Source organism: Mercenaria mercenaria, chromosome 13, assembly GCF_021730395.1.
Source record: "Mercenaria mercenaria strain notata chromosome 13, MADL_Memer_1, whole genome shotgun sequence".
NCBI classification, from domain to species: Eukaryota; Metazoa; Mollusca; class Bivalvia; order Venerida; family Veneridae; genus Mercenaria; species Mercenaria mercenaria.
The window spans coordinates 37,447,462-37,464,610 of NC_069373.1; the positions used below are offsets into that span (position 1 = coordinate 37,447,462).

Below are 17,149 nucleotides of genomic sequence, written 5' to 3' on the forward strand. Positions count from 1 at the left end.
GTTACTATAAATAGATTATTTAGTAGCTTTTTTATTATTGGCCGTAGGGAAAAACCGAGACCACTTTCCTGTGGTACAACATGGATGGTACCTCCAATTTATAGGTGTATTTTGACATATCTGTACCTTTAAGAAAATTTCAACTATATTTTCTCATGATTCTTTTGATTGATCTTGATTATGATTTTTTGACCTTCTTGTCCTTAAGTGCAATGATGACAGGTGAGCGATATAGGGCCATTATGGCCCTCTTGTTTTCATTACAACCAGACTTAGTTCATTGTTAGAACCAAATAAGTAACCAGGATTGGAATTTGCATTTTTTTCTATATTTAGTACAATTTGCTGAATGCCCTGCTTGACGCTGTAGACTTCCTATAAAAATATAATATTGTTACACAACAGATATTACCATTTACTTAAAATTATATTTCCCGATGTATAGATCGAAGCCAGAAGAATCTTGAGAAATGGTCAAATCACATAAATGATACTTCTGTACTAATAAAAAATAACGGAAAAAACCCTGTAAATTTAAAAAGAAAATCAGTTTGGTTTTTGCAGCAAATACCTTCGAGATTCTGTTATAAAGTTTCTGTAATTACACAACATATTGAGAACATGATATATCAAAGATATAGGTAGTAATTCTTTTAAATGATTAATCAAAACGTGACGGTAAAGGTCTAATTGTGGTTATCCTTTTATGCCTTATGGATGAAAATGTCTGGTTGATTCATCCTTAGTGATTTTGTTTAAGAGTTTTTCACAAGTTATTATCTAACAGGATGTCGAACTTGCTGCACACAAAAAAGAATTTACATCAAACATGTGTTAAATTTCAATAAAGACTTTTCTTTTATTGTCAAAAAATGGTCAACTATTTGTCATTATCAAATAACGCCCACGGTAGGTTATTACGGACGGGAAAGCACTCTGATACTAAAAATAGACGTGAATCTAGTGTGTGTAACTAAATATAGTAAATCGTGCAGTAAATGGAGATTGCGCAGTGGATTACCTGACCCGAACGAGGCCAGGAAGAACAAGTACAGGGAATCTATCAACAAATGTAAACTTTGATAAATTCCACGAATATTTCAAGAAATTTAAAGTGCCTTAAATTCAACAGTCAAAATTACTTACAGAACGTTTCCAGGTATGTCATTTCTTAACATTTTCTTGTGGTATTATTAACTCGCTTCAAATAATTGACCCAATTAAGCCCAGGTGTATGGTAATTGGATAGGTAGAAAAGTGGGTGGGGAGAGTTTTTACAACCAGGTAGTAAGTTCCGTGTCTGGGTGGAATGGCTATTTCACGAAATTTGTTGCTTTCGTTCATGTTGCATTAATTCAAACAGTAACATATTCAAAATCATATGTGCCTCTTCCAACCATATTAAACTTGGTGTTTACATTGAAGGGTAAAATAAATTCTGTTGAAGGATTAGGATGCAATATTAAGGCATCGCTACAGTCACAACTCAGTATCAGTTCATATTTTCGGGCCGAGTATTTTTCTCTTGAAAACTGCACTAAAGCCTTAACAGCTGGTCAAATCATAAGAAGCATATGATGATTTATAGTACATATGCCGCTTGTAAAATATTTGAGTCTCGTTTAGACCGAAAATTTACCCCAAAATATTGAAATTTTATATGCAGTAGAACTCCAATATAAAAAAAATTACAAAGACAAAATTTAGTTAATTTCATAGTACAGTATGTATACTGCAAACTCTTATGGATTTTTGTCGAAATTGTTCCTGGTTATTGCATTAGACACAAAAAGTCAACCCCATGTAAATTTAATTTAAAATGTTGTTTGTACATGCATTACTGACCACAGGTAGCCAGGTAAACCTATACATAATCCTATAATATCACCTGTTTATATACATGTACATTATGTGTGAACAGATAACACAAATTGGATAAATTGATGGTGTTGGGATTTTTGTGTATAATTCAGTAATCAGGTAAAATTTCAAAATAATTTCTGAAGACTTTATTCTTCACGGTCTGCTTTACAATTGGCTGTAATTATCTTTGAAATGTATTGAATATATATTGAATTTGACTGCAGATAAAATTGCAAAATTTTGTCATAAAAAAAATCGAATAAAGGCATAATACAGGTAGTGAAATGCACATCCTTCCACTTGTATATATTCACATAGATATTTAAAACATAATTATGACAAATTTATTGACTTTATAGTTACCACTTAGTCATCTTTTATTTTTATGAAAATTTGCATGTAAAATTTTGAGTCAAATGGCTGCCACTGTAGGCGATGCCCTCACTTGCCTGCCAAAGTGGAAGGAGTTTTCTCTTGAACAAGCTGGACACCTCTCCTGAAAATGTTACTTGACTGTCTTGAGACATTTGCACAATTACAGTCAGACTGACTCCAAGTCATAAGCAGTTTGTTTTGTCAACATGCTGGTGTTTTTATTTATTATTTTTTAACACTTTGGTCTCATAATTAATAAGAAAACAAATTAGTTAGAACTAATCTATCAAAAATGGTTGCAGGAACTAAGAAAAGTTCAAAATTCCAAAAACTTCGTTATTAAGGTCATGAGGTGTTACCAGTCTGTTAACATTTCCTTAAAAAAAACATTCAAATAATGCCCCGTCTTCAAATGGGGCGGTGATAGGGGTCAGGTAGCTGGCACCCAAGCTGTAATAAAGATTTTCCTTCATAAAATTTCATAACCAGATACACTTACCTGCAATAACTTTTTTTGAAATTAAACTAAGATAGCTCTGAACCCCTACATGTTTGTTTGTGTGTATGCTTATTTATAGCTGCCAAAAGACAGCCATATGGGAGACTCCTACAAAAGACAATTAGTAATTTTAGTTGGAAGATAGTGCAAGAATTGTAAGATTTTCAAGGTTTGTTAAATTAAATGTACAACGCCTTTGAATATGTCACTGTATAGAAATAGGCATTTAATCAAATTAATCAGTTGCAGTTTCAGCACTACCAGTCAGTGTCTTCCTTTCCTCTTAGCATTTTTACAGCAAAATACCAGTTTTGTTGCCTTTTCTGTTGATAGTGGCATAACTTATCAAAGATTTCAGCAGTTAAAGCATTTCCTGTCATGAATTTAAGGAGATCTAGTCTCTCCACTTTCCAGCTAACCACAGCATTGCAGTGCATGCACTTTGCAACCTTTTGGTCCCTTCATCAGTGATGTTAAAAAAGTTCCACACTGGGTCCTTTGGTTTCATTGATACCACTTTGCAACCCACATAAAGAATGAAAAATGTACAAAACAAGGAGCTGCGTTCAATAAACGCTTGATGCCCCCAGTGGCATCCTTGTCGATAGATTTTGCACCTAAGTCCAAAACGAGGTCAAGGTCAAGGTCAAACTGAGGTCAGGTGATGTTTGAAGATGAGGAATGGTCACAGTTTACATCTGTATTAGTATCAAGTCATTCTAGTAAGGGGTATTGATGCTAGACAAAACGGTCCCATTTGGTTAACCTCGTAAGGACGGACGAACAAACGGATGGACAGGACAATCACTATATGCCTCCCGCATCAGTAGATGCTGGGGGCATAAAAATTTGCTTTGTTTGGTTAACAACAATAAGGGGTATTGATGCTAGACGAAACGGTACAATTTGGTTAACCAAGAGATGGCCCATATAAAGCAACCTAAGTCCAAAATGAGGTCAAGGTCAACTGAGGTCAGGTGATGTCTGAAGATGAGGAATGGTCACAGGTTACATCTGCATTAGTATCAAGTCATTCTAGTAAGGGGTATTGATGCTAGACAAAACGGTCCCATTTGGTTAACCTCGTAAGGACGGACAGACAAACAAATGGATGGACAGGACAATCACTATATGCCTCCTGCATCAGTAGATGCTGGGGGCATAAAAATTTGCTTTGTTTGGTTAACAACAATAACAAGCACAGGAAAAAAGTTGATGTTTCCTCTGCCCATTGGACAAGGCTTTTTAATTAGCACCTTTTGTAGGTGGATATATATATAATGCCACAGGCAGTTTAATGGTACATGCATTGAAAGCATAATTGCACTCCAGAGAAATTGGCCTTAAGTTATATCTTAATGTGCCACTCAGTGTATTATTTAATTGAAATTATTGTTATGCCAGTTTGTATCAGTATATTAATTTACTGTGTACCATACCTAACTACCTATTCTGTACCTACAAGTTCAACAATGTATGATGATACATGCAATTTCACAGAATTGAATTAACCAGTATTGCCCAGAAAAAAACCCAGTATTGCCCAGTAAAAAACCCAACCCACCAGGCTGGGTTTTACAAGTAAAACCTGGGTTTTTGCCATTCTTTTGCAGTCCATTACTCTGCCATCCATTAAAGGACTTTGGTTCAACTTCCAGAACATCAAGACTTGTACCTCAAAGGTCATTGTCACATTTTTGGAGTCAAAAGGGTAACTTGTGTGTCCAGACAGTAACTCTGATTTGCATTTTAATTTGCAAATGTGTTCTCCATAGCAAAACAAGGTGACATTCACAAGACCCAGACCTCTTGCAGAGCTCAAATGACAAAGTCTGGACTTTGACAATTTTATCATTGGAATATACTGTAAGGTCAAGGTCAAAAGTTTAGGTCTGACATTTTCTGAAAGATTTCTTGCATGCCAGACAAGTTTTCTGTGTTTTTGTCTTTGCTGGAAAATCTCCCCTTACACCCAGATGTAAGACGACTCGCATGCTGTAATTTATGAATGAATGCATAAATTCATATGCTACAGTACCACTATAAAAAGAAAGTGCTTTAAGGAAAAGCAGAAGGTTTTCATGACCAGAATGTTCCTTATATGATTTAACAATTTTAAGAGATATTTTTTAGCTCGACTATTCGAAGAATAGTCTAGCTATTCTACTCACCCTGGCGTCGGTGTTGGCGTCACACCTTGGTTAAGTTTTTGCATGCAAGTACATACAGCTATTACTAAAAGGCATATAGATTTGAAACTTATTTTTTCTTTTTCTAGATCAATTACCTACCTCACTGGGTCAAGTACCATAACTCTGACATGTATTTTGGCCAAATTATGCCCCCATTTGGACTTAGAAAATTCTGGTTAAAGTTTTAGATGCAAGTTACTACCTCCAAAACTAATGCAGATATTGAATTGAAACTTCACATGTGTCTTCAGGGTTATAAACTAGTTGATAGCACCAAGTCCCATAACTCTGACCTTCATTTTGGCCAAATTATGCCCCCTTTTGGACTTAGAAAATTCTGGTTAAAGTTTTGTGTGCAAGTACATACAGCTATTACTAAAAGGCATATAGATTTGAAACTTATTTTTTCTTTTTCTAGACCAATTACCTACCTCACTGGGTCAAGTCCCATAACTCTGACATGTATTTTGGCCAAATTATGCCCCCTTTTGGACTTACAAAATTCTGGTTAAAGGTTTGCGTGCAAGTACATACAGCTATTACTAAAAGGCATATAGATTTGAAACTTATTTTTTCTTTTTCTAGATCAATTACCTACCTCACTGGGTCAAGTACCATAACTCTGACATGTATTTTGGCCAAATTATGCCCCCATTTGGACTTAGAAAATCCTGGTTAAAGTTTTACATGCAAGTAACTATCTTCAAAACTGCTACAGATATTAAATTGAAACTTCACATGTGTCTTCTGGGTTATAAACCTAGTTGATAGCACCAAGTCCCATAACTCTGACATGTATTTTGGGCAAATTATGCCCCCTTTTGGACTAAGAAAATCCTGGTTAAAGTTTTGCATGCAGGTACATACAGCTATTTGTAACCAGGCTATAAAATCAGCCAAATTCTTGCTTAAAATTTTAATGATAAATTAAAATGTTATAAATTTAATTTCAAATTTTGTGAATTAAGTAAAAATTATTCAAAATTGATTTTTCTATTTTGTAACATTATTTGCTTGGACATGTGTTACTTATTATTTTTCCTGCTTAAACATGTCAGAAATTTTGGATTGTAGGACATTTGCCCCCCAGGACATTTGCCCCCCAATGAAAAATTGTATTTCCGGACATTTGCCCCCCAGTTGAAATGGCAGATAGGACATTTGCCCCCCACTTCTTATTTTTAGAATGGACATTTGCCCCCCAATATTTTTGTCCTATGTGCCAGTAGATATACTGTGTTTTATGTTGTTTTATTATCAAAATTACTCTAAAAGGCAATTTTCAGTAAAAAAAAACTATTTTATTGATAAAAATTTGATGAATATGTTAATTACATTCAGGTGTTAAGGTAAATAATAGCCTATTATTGAGTTATAAAAGTGCTCATAACAATGTTATAATTTTTTAATTTGTGCAATGTTTTTAACACTCAAACTTGTTAATTTGGCAATTATCTACTAGAAATATGTAAGAAACAAAGACAATGTTATCTACAATATGATAATTATCTTCTACTAAGTTCCTAAAAAATCACTAGGGGACAAAAGTATTGGGGGGCAAATGTCCGTTTTAGAAATAAGCACTGGGGGGCAAATGTCCTATCTACCATTTCAACTGGGGGGCAAATGTCCAGCAGACCACTTTTTTATTGGGGGGCAAATGTCCTTGGGGGCAAATGTCCGGATCCCGAAATTTTTATTTTATCACTTTCTAAACAATTTTGATTATAAAACAGATTTTGCTTTTAGCACTTTGCATTAGGTGCTATTGTTAACAAACACTTTGGCTTCCTTGGCTGATTAAGTGGGAAGCCCAGGCATGTTCTTAAGTAAACTTCAAAATTCTTAAGTAAATTATTTCACCTTTTTGTTACAATAATTTTCGTTGGTTTAAATATAAAATTACTTTTAAATTTTTATTGGCTAATATGGTTACCCTGGAGATTGTCCTTGAAAACTTATAATTTGTTTTAGAACTAAAAGTCAGTCTTCTTTGTAATTTCGAACAAGCAACATCGCTAAACTGAAGTGACAGTATAGAATACAGATTTGGTGCTTGTCTTCAGATGTGTTTATCTTTAATTATATTTTGAACATAGAACTTTGATAACATTTGGAATACTGGACTTTACTAAAATATTGAAATAACATTACATAAAGTACACATTGGTGTCCATCATAAAATAAAAGAATTAATTACTGAACTGAAACATGGAGTTCATCATTTGTGCAACCATACAGGGGCAATGACCCCACTCCAAAATATCTGTTGACTGATCGGTCTTCGGTGGTCAGTTACCACTTGAGTATAATTTCCCCCTGCAACTATTTGGAGCCGCTGAACCGACGGTCACAGATTTGTGGTAAGAGAATCCGAAGTACGATCATAACATATGAGAAATGGACTAAACTTCGAATAAGAAATACAACTTCTGAAAGTGCTATTTTGGACTTAAACATCAAAACCAGTAAATAAAGATGGCTTTTAAACTTTGAACACTTGTTTATCATTATGATTTCCATCTGTAGGCAAGAGTACATAACTATTTTGATTGAATTATGGCCCTTTTTGGACTTTGAAATTGGCTCATATATTGCCATTTAGTGCAAGACTTATCGAAATCAAAGTAATACAGGAACATTGTTTGTCTAATCTATTTATTTCTTTTGTCTGAATATCCGTGGAAATATTTTGACACCATTCTTCAATCAATTCTTCGAATAGTCGAGCGCGCTGTCATCAGACAGCTCTTGTTTAGATATATCGGCAACATTATTCCTTTTTTACTCACGTCTCATATAATCGTAATTGCTAAATAAACATTTAGTATACAATTTAAAAAAAAAAATCTGGTGATCATTACAGACCTTTTTGACCAGGACCTGTTGTTACTTAATGCTTTTGGCAACGAAGAGATATTTCAGTTCACTATTAAGTCTTCATCTGGAATCTTACATATAATATGCTATTAACAGTGTACAACAAAATGGAGCTATGGACTTTTTTATGTGTAGGAATATTCTTATATTCCCATCTATCTTAAGATTTTAAGAGCTAGTGCATTCTGCAGAATCTCTTTAATCAGAATATGTTCAATTACTGCTGATGGACTTAATAGCCATTGATTTATAGGCAATAGCAAAACATTAATGATTATTTTATTGGTTTATGTCAGAAAAAACAAATATTGTAATGTGATTGACTTGGTTTTACTGTTCTCCCTAGAAAAAGCAATTGGATTTGTATTCCAAGAATCCAGGAAAGTAGACTCTGAATCTTCTATTGAGTTAGTACATGTAGGTTGCAGTAGCAGGTTCTCTAGAAGTAAGAAGGGCCGAAGGAATCTTTGTGATACATAGTGTCGGCTGTTTTTAAAGAAATTTTAGAAGCCATCAGATCAAATTGTTTATCAAATATATAAAAGGTAAATTATAGAAATTTAGCGGTGTAGGATTGACTCAGAAATTAGTCCCTCACAAATATTAATGATTTCACAATACCCTTCTTAACTTTGCATCTGTGTCATTTGCTTATCTCTTTTAATTCTTGAGGGATTTACTTCAAACATTTTATAATAGCTGTTTATCATGATTAACCACATCATATGACTCCGAGGACTGAATTCTTTAACTATAATATTGAGGATATTTCATGAATTATGCACCCGTTTTACTTAAAGTTTCAGGTTAAAGATTAGATACACTTTCACTCGTCACTTAATGGAATTTATTTCTGGCACCAATATTTCTAACTTTTGTTTTTATGTCTGTATTTTACTAAACCTGGCATACTTCTGCCTGCCAACAAGTGTATTATGCCCCTTTAGGTAAAGTGTATTCTGTTATTGAACTTTAGTTTCGTAGGTCTTTTTCAGTTTCTAATGCAGGTTAAAGAACAGTTCTCAAATTGGAAATCTTTTTGGCAAATTCATATGAATGTAGAATTATAAAAAAGTATTTAGAAATAAGTAAAAACAGTTGATTTTTTTTCACTTTATCAGTATAGATCTTATGGTAGACTAGCTCCTAGACTATGTTATATTATATATTTTAATTTTTGTTTTTAAAATTGTGAATGTAGCCAGTCTATATCCTGTGTCCAATATCATATTACAATAATTTTAGTCTTTAGAATAGACTGGCATTTGTCACTTACTACATAGAATAATAAAAAAGTTACAAAAGTTGAAATTTTGTGACAAATTCTTTATGATTAGTCCGGCTAGTATTTGCAGAAAATACTTTTCAACTCACTGGAATATTTATGACACCTTTGGGAATTAAACATTTTTTTTCGAATATAGCAAGGTATGGTGTAAATTATATAAAATTTTTATTATTATAAGTAAAATTGGTATGATAAATGTTTTGATAGAATAAAATTTTCATACATTGTCTAATAGGAAGAACTGGGAAAATTTTTAATTGGAAGAATTTGGAAAAATACCTACCATTTGCCTATACTTATATAAAATAAGGCAGTGCCTCAATCAGCGCCCAGAAAATAATATGGGTTTGTATCAATTTAAAGGTAGATTTTGGCATTAAAAAATACTGCATATATTTGTACTGATGTGCAAGACATTGTGGTTCGGACAAGTTATGTGGAGGCTTATTACACACAAGGAAAAAATGTATTCTTCCAAAAAATCCTAAGTCAGACGCTCTGTGCACGTGCTGGAAGACCACATTTTTTAATTCGATAGTATATCTCATTCAATATATATTGTATGTTACCATAGAGGGATCGGTCCCAATTCCCTATAAAACATTTAATTTTGCGGGTATAAAATTCCATGGTTTGGACCAGAATATTCCAAGGGGATAAGAATTCTTCATTTTCAAATTTTGAATATAAAATTAATGAATGGAAATCTTACTTTTTGTTAGGATTTAATTTCTTGACCTACGTTAGTCGCACACAATATTAATAATTTCACAGTAATATTGAAACTTTGATACAATGTCAATAGAATACTAGTATACACTTTTTTATTCATCACACAGATTGTATCATGTTCATTATACAGTTGTATCATATAACAGTAGTGTCTCCACATTGGAAAGACATCTCTTAATCAATAGAACAGTTTCACGTTACTCTGACAATTCCTGCAAGTAATTCTGTTGCTATCTGCGTCAACGTTATCTGTGATAATATACAAACTGAAAGGATTTTTTCCACTCTGGATTTCATATTTTGAGGTTTGGCAATTTTCTTCTCACTATTTTACCATATTTTTGAATTTCGGTAGTTCAGTGATAAATAAATTAATCTGCAGTTTTGTTTGAGTTTAAAAATGTTCTTTTGGGATTTAAACAGAAAAAGTGCAAATGCATTATAATAGAGACATTTTGCAGTACTTTTTTTATCCTACATCACAATTTTGAACATTTAATCTATAATATAAATAACTTTTTTAGGCTTAGGTTTTCCGATAATTCTTAGAAGTTGATGATTATTTAGGAAAGAAAAATGATTTTGTATAATCTGAAGCTTTGTTTTATAATCTGAAGCTTTGTTTTATCTTCAGTAGTCAGAGTCGGGTGTTTTAGTTATGCAACCACAAGTCATATCATACCGGTAGTTTTTTTTTTTTTTTTTTTTAAATTTACATTGTGATTGTGTAATCGGAGATGAATGTGTCATAAAGAGACAAGCAGTCATTGATATTTTATCTTGTTATTATAACCTACGCAGAAAGGGCTGAAGTTTCAGATGTTATGCTTGTAACCAAACAAAAAATATCAGGATGTTCAAAATAGGAGGAAACATTTTTCACTTTTCCTGTTCAGAAGTCTTGTGTTTCGATTGAAGGCACCTTAATAGTACAACTTGGCTACAGCTATGTAGAGGTGCAAATTCTTTTAAAGTCATAACTTTCTGGATTAATTACAGATTCATCTCCCCTATTGTACTTTATTTCTTAGAGAATAACCTTGAAAAAATACCCAGTGTAGTTCTATGGAACTGTACAAATGATTGATGGTTCTGATAGGAAGTGTTGGATGCATGCAAGAACTGTAATTCTGTACTGAGCAGCTTAAAAGGCTACTAAGTATATATATACACCAATAAAAGAAATTGTTCTTTTATTGTTTCATACAAATTTTGATCAGCTACTTTAGATCAATTTTGATACAGTTTCTAGATTTTCACTCCGTCGTAGACCTATTTTCCACAAGACATCTATACATTTGCTTCTAGAAAACAAAAAGAAAACGAGGTGTTGAATAGTATGCAGTGAAATGCAAGTCAACTGAAGTCAGGTACCCAGATATTGCCGCATTTTAGAAAGCAATCAGCTGAATAAACTCTCTACTTTTCTTTTCAAGTAAACAAGTCAAATACATGCAAATATCGGTATTTAAAGTGTTTTTTTTCATGTGAAATACATTCTGCACGTGAAATAATGCCCATTTTGCCCCCGTTTTACGTGCAAATGTGCTAAAAATGGAAAAACTAGGATCTATTTATTAGGGACTTTTTTCGATTACACCACACAAGTACATTTTTGACATCTTCAGTCATCTTGCAGCATATTTTCTCTTGTCACACTAGTAGACTAATTGTAAATATTTTTGGAACAAATTGTTACAATAGCATTGTTAAGATAGAGAATAAATTACTCTAGCTCAATAAAGTCAACATTTAATGGCAGTTAAAGATAGTTAAAGTCAATATTTCTTCAGATACTATTTACATTTGTGCAATTTTACTACCCTTATACTGACATCATTTAACCATGTTGAGAGCTTTTCTCCTACAGTAGTTTATCATTAAATCCATGTTCAGATTTGTTAGCCCACCATCATCAGATGGTGGGCTATTAAAATCACTCTGCGTCCGTGGTCCGTCCGTCCGTCATTCCGTCCGTCCGTCCGTCCGTTAACAATTTCTCGTTATCGCATCTCCTCAGAAACTACTGGGGGAATTTTGACCAAACTTTGTCAGAATGATGTATTGGTACCCTAGTTGTGTCCCCCTGAAAATCAGACTGGTTCAACAATTTATGAGTGAGTTATGGCCCTTTGTTTATTTCTATAATTTATATAGATTTATATAGGGAAAAACTTTGAAAACCTTCTTCTCCAAAACCACAGAGCCTAGGGCTTTGATATTTGGTATGAAGCATCATCTAGTGGTCCTCTACCAAGATGATTCAAATTATTTCTCTGGGGTCAAATATGGCCCCTCCCTGGGGGTCACATGGTTTTTTATAGACATATAGGGAAAAACTTTGAATAACCTCTTGTCCAAAACCACAGGGCCTAGGGCTTTGATATTTTGTATGTGACATCATCTAATGGTCTTCAACTAAGATTTTTTAAATTATACCCCTAGGGTCAAATATGGCCCCGCCCTGGGGGTCATATGGTTTACATAGACTTATATAGGGAAAAACTTTGAAAATCCTCTTGTCCAAACCACAAAGCCTAGGGCTTTGATACTTGTAATGTAGCATCATCTAGTGGTTCTCTACCAAGTTTGTTCAAATTATCCTCCTAGGGTTAAATATGGCCCCGCCCCGGGGGTCACATGGTTCATATAGACTTATATAGGGAAAAGCTTTTAAAATGTTCTTGTCAGTAACTACAACATTCAAACTTGGACCACATGTATATTTTTGAGTGGCAAGATGAACCTTGACATTAGTTGACCTTGATTTTGACCTAATGACCTACTTTCACATTTCTGTAGCTACAGCCTTCAAATTTGGACCACATGCATAATTTTGTGCACTGGAAAAAACTTTGACCTTTATTTTGACCTAGTGACCTACTTTCACATTTTTGAAGGTACAGGCATCAAAGGACCTCGGACATTTTCCTATTCAGATTGCCTAACCGATTCAGGAAAAAGTGACATAGGGATAGACTTCTGAAATTGCATAGTTACGATAGTTGAAGACCATTTCTTGATAAATGCGACCTCATTTTACAAGTTTATGAATAAAAAAGATGACTTTGTAGACATTTCTCATTCTCTTTTCTATGAAAATATGAACATAAATCATTTTTACGTTTTAAACATCTTTCCCACCAGTGACGCAACAAAATAGTGCACATGCCTTTGTATATAATTGTTATATACGTATGCTGCAAAAATGGCACTTGGTCACAGGTGGGAAAGTGTTTAAAATTGAAAAAAACTACGTACAGGGTGTCAGCAAATAAATTTTTACATATATATTTGACACTTATTGCATGTGTTTCCTAAACCTTACATATATACAGCTTTATTCATTTTTGTAAATATTTCAAGCACAGAAAACACTAAACTAAATAAATAGGGGACATAGAAAGTGAAGCTAGAAAGCAGACAGTCCTTATAAGTATATCTTATGAATTTTTCAATCAGATCTGTTACCTTTTGACAGTCTAAGTCCGTCGATTGAGTGTTATCAGGATTGAGACAACTGCATCTGTCATAATTCAAGAACCAAGCAAGTGGCTTCGACATATTACATATGTGTCTTCAACGTAAACATGACAAAGAAATACAGACGAACTTCTATGGGAATAGTGCCACTTAGGTGCAATTTTTTTACCTTTTGTAGGACACAGTTGAAGCGAACCTAGAATGCATTTTAAGAGCAACATTTGCTTTTATTCGATCCAGCATCCTATACCCTAACAGAACTACACCAGGTACCATCTCATTAACTAACCTAATTGCTTCGAGAACTACACTGACACCCATAGAACTAATACTGACTCGCCCATAACTAACACTGACACCCCCAGAATTAACATCAATTCGCTCACACGTCTGAAACTTATTTCGAAGCCAACCGAAATACTAGTAAGGACTTCAAAGAACTAACACAGACACCACAAGAATATCTATATAAATGTTGATACTAGCTAGTGAAGTTTCACTAATATAAAATGCTAAAAGTAAGTCATCCCTGAACCCGCAGTGGAATAGACAGTCTCCTGCACCCCTCCGTTTCAACTGAAAAAGGCCAACTACGCCAATGTATGGCCAGCTACACCACTGCGTGTATTCAATAATAATCGTCCACATAATGCCCGGTCAGTATTGTACATGTGTATAAATACAGTATAGCAATAGATGTATAGAAAACAAACAATAGGATATGATCAATGCATCAGTGTTATCATAGGCACTCAGGTTGAAATAACTGAAGTACAGTCAGGGACCAAATGTTTTGTTCTACTTTTATTTTTTCCGTTTCTTTTATTTTCAAAAATGTCAATAAAACTGATAATCTGCATGGTATCAGTTTATTTATTGTGTTAAAATATTTCATAGTAGACATACCTTAAATACCAATGCTAATTTGAACTAAAAATACAAATTTTAAATTTTTCAAAAATATGACCCTTAGTTACAAACTGTTCGAATTTCAAGAAAACGAATATAAAATAAAACTATTTTTTGTGACAGTTTGATAGGAATATAACTTATTTATCAGTATTTGAAGCTGTTATATAAAACTATCAGCTACTGAAGTCAAGAAATAGCATTGAACTTAGGGCAAAATCCCTAGCATAATGTCCGATGTCCTTTGGACCATATGCATAGTTTCGTGTTTCAAAATGAAATTTGACATTGATTTTGACCTAGTGACCTACTTTCACATTTCTCAAGCTACAGCCTTCAAATTTGGACTTCATGCATAGTTTTGTGTACTGAAAACAACTTTGACCTTGACATTGACCTTGTGACCTACTTTCACATTTTTGAAGGTACAGTCTTCAAATTTGGACCACATGCATAGTTTTGTATTCTGAAATAAAATTTGACCTTGATTTTGACCTAGTGACCTACTTTTACATTTCTCAAGCTACAGCCTTTAAATTTGGACCACTTGCATAGTTTTGTGTACTGAAATGACCTTTGACCTTTACATTGACCTAGTGACCTACTTTCACATTTTTAAGGTACAGGCTTCAAATTTGGACCATATGCATAGTTTTGTATTCCGAAATAAAATTTGACCTTGATTTTGACCTAGTGACCTACTTTTACATTTCTCAAGCTACAGCCTTCAAATTTGGACCACATGCATAGTTTTGTGTACCGAAACAAACTTTGACCTTTACATTGACCTAGTGACCTACTTTCACATTTTTGAAGGTATAGGCTTCAAATTTGGACCACATGCATATTTTTGTATTCCGAAGTAAAATTTGACCTGGATTTTGACCTAGTGACCTACTTTTACATTTCTCAAGCTACAGCCTTCAAATTTGGACCACTTGCATAGATTTGTGTTGTGTACGGAAATGAAATTTGACCTTGAGCTAGTCAGTAAGTCTTGAAATTTGGAACACTCAAAAATGGCACATTGGTGGGCGCCAAGATCACTCTGTGATCTCTTGTAACAGAGAGTACATCTGTACAAAATATGTACGAAATAAATAGGACCAGGGAAAAAAAATTTGTTCACTATAAAGTACATTAACTACATGTAAGTTATTCCAAAGTAATTTCAATGAATTATTGAATTATTATGAAAGGTTATTTCACAGTGCATTCATTCCATTTTCATTTAGTTGTCATACAATACATTCAGTCAGATTCTGCACAGTACATTCTGTTTCTTATTATGCAGTACATTCAGACAGTTATTGAAGAAATGAAACTTTTTTTTTTCCAGTGTTCATGCGAAATGAATGACAGAATAAAAAATGACAGAATAGGATCAGCAAAATAAACACGAATTGCTAGTGCGCGATTCATGTTTAATTTGCTGATCCAGTATTCTGTCATTCATTTCCCATGAACACTGAAAAAAATAGTTTCATTTTTTATATTTACATTTTGAAATCAGCTTCCTGGCCATTCTGTTCATCAGACGGAACAACTGCGACGTCATCTAAAGAACGTTCTCCCTGACTGTACGCGGACATCGTAAAAACAGTTGTCGGTAATCACTAAGCAGCAATATCGTAACTTTGGCTGTTCGTATGAAATGAACGTCATAATTTTCAGTGGAAAATAATAAGGCGAACTAAATATTGTACATTGTACATCTAACATTCTGTTTCTTATCACGCAATACGTTCAGACAGTTATTGTACATTGTACAGTACATTCTGTTTCTTATCACGAAATACTTTCAGACAGTTATTGTTCATTGTTCAGTACATTCTGTTTTGTATAACACAGTACATTCAGACAGTTATTGTACTGTTTCTTATCACGCAATACATTCAGACAGTTATTGTACAGCACATTCTGTTTCTTATCACGCAGTACATTCGGACAGTTATTGTACATTGTACAGCACATTCTGTTTCTTATCACGCAGTACATTCAGACTGCTATTGTACATTGTACAGCACGTTCTGTTTCTTATCATGCAATACATTCAGACTGCTATTGTACATTGTACAGCACGTTCTGTTTCTTATCATGCAATACATTCAGACAGTTATTTTTCATTGTACAGCACATTCTGTTTCTTATCACGCAATACATTCAGACTGCTATTGTACATTGTACAGCACATTCTGTTTCTTATCAAGCAATACATTCAGACTGCTATTGTACATTGTACAGCACATTCTGTTTTTTATCACGCAAAACACAGCACATTCTGTTTCTTATCATACAAAACATTCAGACAGTTATTGTACATTGAACAGTACATTCTATTTCTTATCAGGCAATACATTCAGACTACTATTGTACATTGTACAGCACATTCTATTTCTTATCACGCAAAACATTCAGACAGTTATTGTACATTGTACAGTACATTCTGTTTCTTATCACACAATACATTCAGACTGCTATTGTACATTGTACAGCATATTCTGTTTCTTGTCACACAGTACATTCAGACAGTTATTGTACATTGTACAGTACATTCTGTTTCTATCACGCAGTACATTCAGACAGTTATTGTACAGTACATACATTCAGACAGTTATTGTACGTTGTACAGCACATTCTGGTTCTTATCATGCAGTTACATTCAGGCAGTTATTTTACATTGTACAGCACATTCTGTTTCTTACCATGCAATACATTCAGACTGCTATTGTACATTGTACAGCACATTCTGTTTCTTATCATGCAATACATTCAGACAGTTATTTTCCATTGTACAGCACATTCTGTTTCTTATCACGCAATACACTCAGACAGTTATTGTACTTTGTACAGCACATTCTGTTTCTTATCACGCAATACATTCAGACTGCTATTGTACATTGTACAGCACATTCTGTTTCTTATCAC

At 33.7% G+C, this 17,149-nt stretch overlaps 1 protein-coding gene across 4 annotated transcripts in view; it reads left to right on the plus strand.

Annotated features, from left to right (window-relative positions):
* The first annotated feature begins 1,021 nt into the window (after window positions 1-1,021).
* LOC123528775 (protein kinase C delta type-like) overlaps window positions 1,022-17,149 on the plus strand; it is a 95,660-nt gene continuing 79,532 nt past the window's right edge. For 2 of the 4 annotated variants that reach the window (XM_045308766.2, XM_045308768.2), the window contains exon 1: window positions 1,133-1,159. The gene's annotated coding sequence lies outside the window, so the exon portion shown is untranslated. Of the gene's footprint in view, window positions 1,160-17,149 lie in introns of all 4 variants that reach the window. The other 2 variants (XM_045308763.2, XM_045308765.2) reach the window with 2 other exon arrangements.